Raw genomic sequence first — 10375 nt, 5'->3', positions numbered from 1 at the left:
AATTAGACTCAGTGGGTTATCGTTTTATAAGTGAACGTTAAGTTTGGGTTGGGGACAAATAGGTGAAGGTGGGTCTGGGATGGGTTGGGGAAGTAATGAGGGGAATGAGCATGCTAAAAATATGTTGTATGAAATTCTCAAAGAATTAATAAAGATACTCTTTTTTAAAAAAGCAGTCATGCACTCTGGATGTTTGTGTTTCTTCAAAATTCCCTTGTTGAAATTCCCACTGTGTTGCTATTAAGAGGTGGGACCTTCAGGAGGATGGGATTCCTGCCTGTATTAATTAGTTTTGTATTGCTCTGACCAAAACAACAGACAGAAGGGAGGAAAGATATTGGCACCAGCCACCTGGCATCAGGACTGCACCTGAATGCACTCCCAAGCTGCAGTGCCTAGCCATATCAGCCCAGGGCTTATAAAGGCAAACCCCACAGTTACAATTCAGGGATGGATTAGCTTATATGCTGTCTTTTTGTAAGCAGAATTTGATTTTGTAACAGATGTTTGGAGACCCCATTGGTTATCTTGAGTAAGCAAGCAGTTTTTACAAAAGAGGAAATAGCAGTTAGCGTTAACCCATTATCTTGCAAGAGCAGCAAATTTTACAAAATTAGCCAGTTTAAGAACAGTCTTCAAGTAGGGAGTGGTGGCACACGCCTGTGATCCCAGAATTCTGGGAGGCAGAAGTAGGTAGACCTCTGTGAGTTCTAAGCCAGACTAGTCTACAAAGTGAGTCCAGAACAGCCAAGGCTACACAAAGAAGCCCAGTCTCAAAACAAACAAACTAACTAACTAACTAAAAAAAAAAAAGAAAGAAAGAAAAAAAAAAGAAAACAAAGTAATAGTCTTTATCATCTGGGAAAACAAAAATGGAAGTGGGCTGCAGCGGTACAGCCTTTACAAGCAAGGGGCTTATGTGTTAGAGTCTTGTTAGTTTTCTTTTTGGTCTCTCAAGCACAGTAAGTTTAAACTTTGAATGTAATATTAACCATCACCACGCCTAACCAGCGAACTTGCCACCACAGAGGCCCCTTCTGCTGAGTAAGGACACCAATCAGCACCACATGAGACGCGGACATGGATCACACAAGCCTCTGGCACCCTGATATGTCACTTCTCAGTGTCCAGAACTACTGACAACTTGACTGGGATTAAAATCTCCCACTAAACACACCTCTAGGAGTGTCTGTGCGGTCTAAAGGAGGCGAGAAGGCTCACCATGCATGCAGGTATATCCACCCAGGTGTTTGGAGTCTTCACCTGAATACTAAGGGAGAAATGAAGAAGAAAGTGCCAGCCTTCATCTCTGTCTTGTTCATAACCGGGTACAATAGGAGAAGCTGTGTCATGCTCCTGCCACCCTAGGTTGAGATGCTCTTGCCAAGATGCTTTGCCTTCCATGAGCTAAATAAACCTTCCTTTCCTTACGTTGCCTTTGCTGGGTATTTTGTCACAGCAATGAGGCAGGTAACAAACACAGTCCAGGCCAACTACACTGCTGTGAGGGCCTGACTTCAGGAAGCCTGTGTGACAGATGACACTCACAAAGGGAAGGCGGTGACCTATCTATCTGTTCCTGCCCCATTCTGCCCCCTGTCCCAGGAGTCTGACCTGGAGTCTTCACCAGAGCCTCCTCACTAGTTAACTTTGACCAGGCCACATGACTATCCAAAGACAGAAAGTCTGTAATCAACAAAAGCTGCTTCGTGGACTGTGAGAAGGTTCATGCCCCAGTCTCATTGATCAGATGAAGACACCAACCCTTCTGAAAGGAAAGGGGAAGTTCAGGATAAGGTCCAATATAACCAGACTCCTGCACCATCCACTCTTCATCTTCCCTCACTCATCCTTTAGCATCTCCTCCCCAAAGAAAAACTTGCTCCTAGAAAAATTTTAGAATGTTTTGTTTACCTTTGTCTCCCAGAGAAGCCATGCTTTCTTTGATATCTAGAGCTAGAAAGGTCCAAGTCCCATCCTTCTTGGGTGGCAGGTATTAAATGACACTATGTACAGATCAAGCCTGGATCCTGGAACTGTAAGTGACATAATGAGGAGGCCAGCACCCAGCTATGAGTAAACAGAAGCATCAGAGGAAACTCATGCTGAGGGGACAGTATTTTAAAAGAATAATTTGAGGGCTAGAGAGACAGCTCACTGGTTGAGAGCACTTGCTGCTGCTACAGACGATCCAGGTTTAGGTCTTAACACCCACATGGTAGCTCACAACAACCCTTATCTCCTGTCCTAGGGGAGCAAATCTCCTCTTATGATTTCTGAGGGGATTTCTAGAGCATTCAAGCCCGAGGGTGTGTCAGCTGGGTCAAGTGAAGGATGACAGAAAGAAATCTGTAATTTGTGCATTTTCAGAAAGCAAGTAAGAAGAGGGGAAAAGCTGAACTTGGTTCTACAGCCCATGGAGAAGACCACCTCATTCAGTCATGTGCAGATTTGGAATCCAAACCCTGGGAAGGCAAGTGTCAGAACACTGTGTAAGAGGCGCCAGCTCTTTCTGAAGGATGCCTGAGACGCTGGCAGGAGACACTGAGAACCCACGATGAAGACATTCTATTTCCAAACATCTGGTCATCACTGCACAAGAGCCTGTTGTGGGATCAGAGAACAAGGCTGTAACTTGACTTAAATCTGTGTGTGACACTGAGCTACTACTGATAGCTAGATTGTATCCTCAGTCTTTCTGATGAGTGCAGAATAACAGCCTGCTTTGTAGGACCTTAAACTATGTGTACCCAAACACTCTCAGACCTTACAGTTCCACCATGTGTGTTTAAGCCTTGGATTCCTAGCAGGAACACCTACCTTCAGCAGCAAAGGATAATGTAGGTGTACAGAAAGCTCAGAACAAGATGCTCAGCATGACAACTTTCCAATGCATTGACAACTCAATAATTTAAATCAAATAAGCTGGGCATGGTGGTGGACACTTTGAATTCCCAGCACTTAGGAAGCAGAAGCAGGTGGATCTCTGTGAGTATAAGGCCAGCCTGGTCTACATAGAGTTCCAGGACAGCCAGGGTTACACAGAGAAACCCTGTTTAAAAAAACAAACTTGAATAGCTATAGTAGCAATAATAGAAGCCGTTCTTATTGAGACTAAACCAGACACTGCTGTCAGAGCTCAGTGCATCAATTTTATAATCCTCTGAGAATCTCCAAGAGAACTTCCCCAAGTTGCCAGCACATAGGCAGAGATGGAGTGAGATGCCATGGGTGAACCATTCAGGCCCTGAGGTATATGGCCCAGTAGGACCCTGTGAGGCTAAAGTTACCATGTCCATGTTAGGGATGAAGCAGCTGAGGACTGAGAAGGTCAGGAGTTTATCTGAGGTTATATATCCCCTCTAGATAAGGCCATCCAGCCCATCCCTGTGAGATGTCTGTCAGATGTGCTTTTGCTATATTCTCACAGCACTGGCTCACTGGAGGTCAGCAGCCCCTCCGTACTCCATACCTGCTGTGCAATTGGCATCCTCCACCTGCAGGATCCTAGTTAGTTGTTTCTGTTCCAATTTCCCAGGTGGTGATCCCCTTCCCTGAGGAGTGTGGTATGTGAATGCTGGTTGCCCGGCGACCAACCCTATTGATCTCAGGGAAGCTTCCATTCACAACAATGACTCTTGGACCATTCCATGCATCTTTTCTACGAAATTCTCCAGAATAAGACTACTGACACAATCCAATGACAGCCAATCGGCATCCAGCACTCCTGGCGAGCCCTGTGCTTATTAGCCTTACTGTCTGCCACCTCCTACCATCTTCACAAACTCAAAGAGAGAAGGAATAGCTGTTTCCAGCTTACAGGTAAAAAAAAAAAAAAAAAAAAAAAAAAATCTGAAAAATATGGTTCAGACTCCAGAACTGAAAGTTTTAAAAAGAATGAGAGTGGGACACTAGAAGCCAACCCCACACTAGGCCTACAGGCTCTGAACTACTCATGCTTCGCAATCAGCCGCCTAGAATGGTTGAGTACCAAGTCCATGTCAGTCACCTGCTGATGAGGTAGTATCTTGGTTACTGTTCTGTTGTGAAGGACACCATGACTCAGGCAATTTATACAAGGAAGCATTTAACTAGGGGATTGCTTACAGTTTCAGCAGGTTAGTCCGTAATCATTATAGTGGGAAGCAGAATGGTATGCAGGCGGGCAGGCAGGCATGATGCTGGAGCAGGGGTTACATCTAATCCACAAGATAGAGGCAGAGAGAGAGAGAGAGAGAGCAAGATTGAGCCCAGCATGGGCTCATGAAAACTCAAAGCCCAGGCTGGAGATACGGCCCAGAGGGTAAGAGCACTGTCTGTTCTTCCAAAGGTCCTGAGTTCAATTCCCAGCACCCACATGGTGGCTCATAACCATTTATAATGTAATCTGGTGATCTCTTCTGGCCCAGAGGCATACATGCAGACAGAATACCACACAAATAATAAGTAAATAATAAACAAACAATAAATAAATCTTTAATTTAAAAAAAGGAAACTCAAAGCCCACCCCCGTGACACACCTCCTCCAGTAAGGAAACTCCACCTCTAACAAGGTCACACATCCTAATCCTTCTTAAATAGTCAAGCAGTTGGGAACCAGACATTCAAATACATGAGCCTATGGCGCCATTCTCATTCAAACCACCAACAAAAGAACTCAGCACATAAAAGGTAATTGTGTGAGATCATATGCAAGGCAGGCCCCTCCTGGAGAACCGGAGATATGGATCCTTCACTTTTCCTTGTGGTCATTCCTAGGGGTCACTTCCTGTAGAAGACCACAGCATCTACCATTAGTACACCAGTCCTTATTCTTCACACAATCATCTGTTATGTGAGCTCTGTTTCTAACACTGCTCCAGGAGAGAAAGCCAGACGCCAGCATGTATTCCCACAGCAAAGCTATTGTGAGTTCAGGGGCCTATTTATTTATAAGCAACTCAGAGGCCAAGCCACTTTGTATGTGTCCTGGATTTACTTCACTGCATGAAGCAAATAGCCCTGGTGGCAGCCTATGCAGAACCAATTCTGGTGTGTTTCAAAGATTTGGCCCTATGGGAAAGTGCTTAGAGAAGGAATGGGAGTGGAGAGCAAACAGTTCTCTGAATTTGCTCCCAAGACCATCTCACAATAGTTTGGTTCTGGCTCTTCAAAGTCATGTCTCTGTTATTAGAGTCTCCATTTACACGAGAGACAAAGCAGAGACGCCAGTGAAAAGTGTTGCCTCTGGCCATCTGTACTCAGCACTCTTAGCCCTGTTATACAGATCTTCAAATAATGATCAACAAAATTTGGCAACAAGGATTATATTTTAAGGTGTTTTCTTATTATTATTTTAATTTTTACAATTTATTCATTTTATATCCCAATTGTAGCTCCCTCCCTCATCTCCTCCTGATCTCACCCTCCCTCCCTCTTTCCCTCTATCCTCTCCCCTTGGTCCATAAAAAAGGGAAGTCTTCCTCCCATGCCATCTGGCCCTGGCTTATCAAGTCTCATCAGAACTGACTGGATCCTCTTCCTCTGTGGGCTGGGAAGGTCACCTCCCAGGAAGAAGTGATCAAAAAGCAGGCAACCTAGTTCATGTCATAGATAGCCCTTGCTCCCCTTACTTGGAGACCCACATGGAAATTGAACTTCTTTTAGGCTATATCTGATCACGGGGTCTAGGTCCTCACCATGCATGATTGGTTGGTGCATCAGTCTCTGCAGGGCCTCCTGGGCCCAGATTTTTTTGCTTTGTTGGTCTCCTTGTACAGCTTCTGTCCTCTCTGGGTCCTTCTATCTCCTCCCCTTCCATAAGACTCCCTGTGCTCTACCCAAAGATTAGCTGCGAGTCTCAGCATCTGCTTTGATTCCCTGTTGGGTGGAGCCTTTCAGAGGGCCTCTAAGGTAGGCTCCTGTCCTGTTCCTTCTCTTCTACTGCTTCTGGTGTCTATCCTGTTTGCAATTCTGAATGAGATTTAAGCATCCTCCTAGAGTCCTCCTTTTAAAAATTTGTTTTATTAATTACAGTTTATTATCTTTGTATCCTAGCTGTAGCCCCCTCTCTCAATCCCTCCCAATTCCACCCTCCCTCCTTCATCTCCTCCTATGACTCTTCCCAGATCCACTGGTAGGGGAAGCCCTCCTCCCCTTCTCTCTGACCCTAACCTATCAGGTCTCATCATGACTGGCTGCATTGTCTTCCTCTGTGACCTGATGATCAAAGAGCCAACCACTGAGTTCATATCAGAGACAGTCCCTGTTCCTCTTACTAGGGTACCCACTTGGACACTGAGCTGCCATGGGCTATATCTGTGCAGGGAGGGTTCTAGGTTATCTCCATGCATGGTCTTGGGTTGGAGTATCAGTCTTAGAAAAGACCCCTGTGCCCAGATATTTTGGTTCTGTTGTTCTCCTTGTGGAGCTCCTGTCCCCTCTTTCCATCTCCCCCTTCTTTCGTAAGATTCCCTGTACTCTACCCAAAGTTTGATTATGAGTCTCAGCATCTGCTTTAATACCCTGCTGGGTAGAGTCTTTCAGAGGCCCTTTGTGGTAGGCTCCTGTCCTGTTCCCTGTTTTCTCCCTCTTCCAATGTCCATCTGTTTGCCTTTCTGAGTGAGGATTGATCATATTATGCAGGGTCCTCCTTCTTGCTTAGCTTCTTTAGGTATACATATTTTAGTATGTTTATCCTATATTATATGTCTAATATCTACTTATAAGTGAGTATATACCATGTGTGTATTTCTGCTTCTGGGATACCTCACTCAGGATGATCTTTTCTAGTTCCCACCATTTCCCTGCAAATTTCATAATTTCCTTGTTTTTAATTGCTGAGTGGTATTCCATTGTGTAAATATACCACAATTTCTTATTCATTCCTCAGTTGAGGGACATCTGGGTTGTTTCCAGGTTCTGGCTATTACAAATAAATCTACAAACATAGTTGAGCAAATGTCCTTATTGTGTATTTGAGCATATTTTGGATATATGCCTAGGAATGGTATAGCTGAATCTTGAGGAAGCACTATTCCTAATTGTCTGAGAAAGTGGCAGGTTGATTTCCAAAGTGGCTGTACAAGTTTACATTCCCGCCAGCAAAGGAGGAGGGTTCCCCTTTCTCCACATCCTCTCCAGCATGTATTGTCATTGGAGTTTTTGATCTTGGCCATTCTGATGGGTGTAAGGTGAAACCTCAGAGTTCTTTTGCTTTGCATTTCCATGATGACTAAAGATGTAGAGCCTTTCTTTACGTGTTTCTTTGCCATTCCCTATTCCTCTGTTGAGAATTCTGTTTAGCTCTGTACCCCTTTTTTTTCTTTAAAGTTTATTCAATACAACACAATCTCCATCTTCACTGAGGTGGCTGACCACAGCCATGACCAAAGCCACCTCTAAACTGTAATTCAGTTGCTGAGCCAGCCCCAGCCTTGGCTTTCTTGTCAGCACCAGAGGGCACAGCACTCCTTCTGTCGGTGTCTCTGTCTGCCTCCCCTCTTGTGAATCTTGCAAGTCTCTCACCCTCTGGACCTTTGGGCCGTGGCCTGCCAGTATTAGGATGGCTGCAGAGTGGCGGGCACGATCTCAGGGGGTAGGTGTAGGTAATCTCAGAGATACTGGATGCCCTCGTTCGTAAGGTACCAGTAGAAATGTCTCCAGGCAAACTGCTCCTTCACGTAGCCGCTGGACTTGAGAGATTGCATGGCCTTCATTACATGAAGGTTGGGCACATTCTTGTCTGCTAGCTCCGGTTGTTTGGGCATATGTACATCTTTCTTGGCAACCAACACTCCCTGTTTGAAAAGGAGCTTGTAGATGGCAATCCAGTCCTTCTTAGGCATCAACATCACGGTGGCTGCAAGGACCAAGGCGGAGGCTGGAAAGCTGTACCCCATTTTTTAATTGGATTGTTTGGTTTGTTAGTGTCTAATTCATTGAGTTCCTTAAATATTCTGGATATTAGCCCTCTGTCAGATATAGGGTTGGTGAAGATCTTTTCCCAGTCTGTAGGTTGTTGTTTTGTTCTGTTGACAGTGTCCTTTGCTTTACAGAAGATTTTCAGTTTTATGAGTTGTTGGTGTTCTGTGTTCAGGAAGTTGTATCCTGTGCCAGTGAGTTTGAGGCTCTTCCCCACTTTTTCTTCCAACAGACTTAGTGTGTCTGGTTTCATGTTGAGGTCTTGATCCACTTGGACTTTAATTTTGTGCAGGGTGATAGATGTGGGTCTATTTGGGATTTTTTGTTTGTTTGTTTGTTTGTTTTTGTTTTTTGCATGCAGACACCCAGTTAGGCTAGCACTGGGTTGAAAATGCTATCTTTTTTTCTATTGTATGGTTTTGGCATCTTTGTCAAAAATCAGATGTCCATAAGTGTGTGAGTTTATTTCTGGGTCTTCTATTCAATTCCATTGATTCACCAGCCTATTTCTATGCCAGTACCATGCAGTTTTTATTATTGTTGCTCTATAGTACAGCTTAAGATCAGGGATTAAGATACCTCCAGAAGATCTTTTATTGTAGAGGATTGTTTTAGCTATTCAAGGTTTTTTGTTTTTCCACATGAAGTTGAGAATTTTTCTTTCAAGGTCTGTAAAGAATTGCAACAAGGACTTTTTAAACTCAGGTAAAAACAAAACAAAACAAAACAAAAACAAGTTCTTTGCTTCCCTGTCTGGGTCCAAGTTCATATCCCTGACACCCTACAGTTTTTTCTTTAATGCAGGGTCTTGCTATGTAGCCCAAGCTGACCTGAAAACAGAAATCCTCCTATTTCAACCTCCTAAGTACTGGGATAACAGGTTGGGTATACCACAGCCCACCTAAGTCACAAGTATTTTGCCTCCCTTTCACTTGAGTGACAGAGGCATTTTTCAGGCTTGTACCAAAAAGTAAGTAGTAATTTGAGAGGACCTTCTAGAATGCAGGTCTGACTGTGTCAGTGTTGCAAAAACTAGAGGACAGGAAGAAATACAGAAAAAATAATCAGAGTCTTTATGTGATGGGTTCAGTGTCCCAGTATGCAACCTGTTTTACACACACACACACACACACCCGTACACCCCTCTGCAGGCTTCTTCTTCTTTTATTATATAGATAATTTCCCCAAAGTATTTTTAAGCTGGAGAGATTTCCTAGAATCTGAAAGAAGAAAACAAAAAAGAAAGAAAGAAAGCAAAACTGCTCACAGCAGGAGGTCCGGGTTATTGGAAGAAAGCCAGCAACCCAGGTATTGGCTTCCTACAGTCTTCCTCATGCAAATTGGCTCATTATTATCCATTTTTGTCAGCTCTTAGGGAGTCCTGATCTGTTTCCTGCTTTGGCTCAAGTGAGAGCATGAGGCAAACAGCAGTGGCCACCAGATCCACCTTCTATGCCAGATGCACAGCGGTCAACAGAAAGGAGGAAGAGAAGGGGGATGGCTGCATCCATGCCATTAGATCTCTGGGTTGAACGCTGAGAGCAGAGAGATGTTAAAGGGATCTGCAATGAAGTGTTATAAAAACAGAGTTTGATTGAAAGAGCTTTCACGTCATGCAAATGAACACTCTGTCCCATGATTCATTGCTATCAGGAGAACTAAATTTGTACAGCCCAGAGGAGAAATGACTAATGGGAGGCATAATAATTGTCGATTTGTACCTGCAAAGAATTAATCAGGAGGCTTCGAGGAGAGGGCACTTGGCGGCCACTACACATGTATGAGCTGGGGTAGGCAGTGTGAGAGGATCCAGGGAAATCAGGCTAAATAGCAGGAAGGGTTTTACTAATCCAGAAGTCCATGAGAAGGAGTCATCACCTCCACAACAGGATACAGGTGGGGGATTAGCTTCACAAACTGAAGGCAACCTAGGGAGTCCATGTCTTTGCAGAAATCTGTGAATTCCGGGATGTGGAGAAGCAGTCTCCCACCCTCGGATCATCAGGCAGCTCCAGGAGAAGTCTCCTTCCTTATGTTCAGACAAAATGTCCTGGGCTCAATCCAACCCATCTTGGAGATGCGACTACAAAAAAGAAATGGGGATTTCCTGCCTACTGTGGGCCTCTGGCTCTTTCTTCTTTGTGGTCAGTGTGAGAGTTAATCTCTATTACCAACTTGATTGGATTTGGAATCAGTTAGGAAGTACCCCAATTTGTGTGCATGTGTTGAAAGCATTTCCAGATAGGGTTAATCAAGGAGGAAAAACTCTCGTAGAACTGGATGTCACAATCCCTTTCCTGGTGGCCCAGACTGAACGCAGTGGGGAAAAGAGAGAGTCAGATGAGTTCCAGAATTCTCTGCTTTTTGCTTTACATGCTTCAGTTGTCCCAGCTACAAGCCATTCCAACCATCAGTCCTTCCCCTCCGTGTTGTGTTCCCGAATTGTAAACAAACACACCAAAACCTCCTTCTT

General features: G+C 44.3%; 1 pseudogene; it reads right to left on the bottom strand.

Annotated features, from left to right (window-relative positions):
• Positions 1 to 7042: 7042 nt before the first annotated feature.
• LOC110560980 (small ribosomal subunit protein eS10-like) lies at positions 7043 to 7832 on the bottom strand (annotated as a pseudogene).
• Positions 7833 to 10375: the final 2543 nt, after the last annotated feature.

The sequence above is a fragment of the Meriones unguiculatus genome, chromosome 14 (assembly GCF_030254825.1).
Source record: "Meriones unguiculatus strain TT.TT164.6M chromosome 14, Bangor_MerUng_6.1, whole genome shotgun sequence".
In the NCBI taxonomy this organism is placed as follows: domain Eukaryota; kingdom Metazoa; phylum Chordata; class Mammalia; order Rodentia; family Muridae; genus Meriones; species Meriones unguiculatus.
Note: the sequence above shows the minus strand (reverse complement) of the source record. Positions and strands in the feature narration are given on the sequence as shown.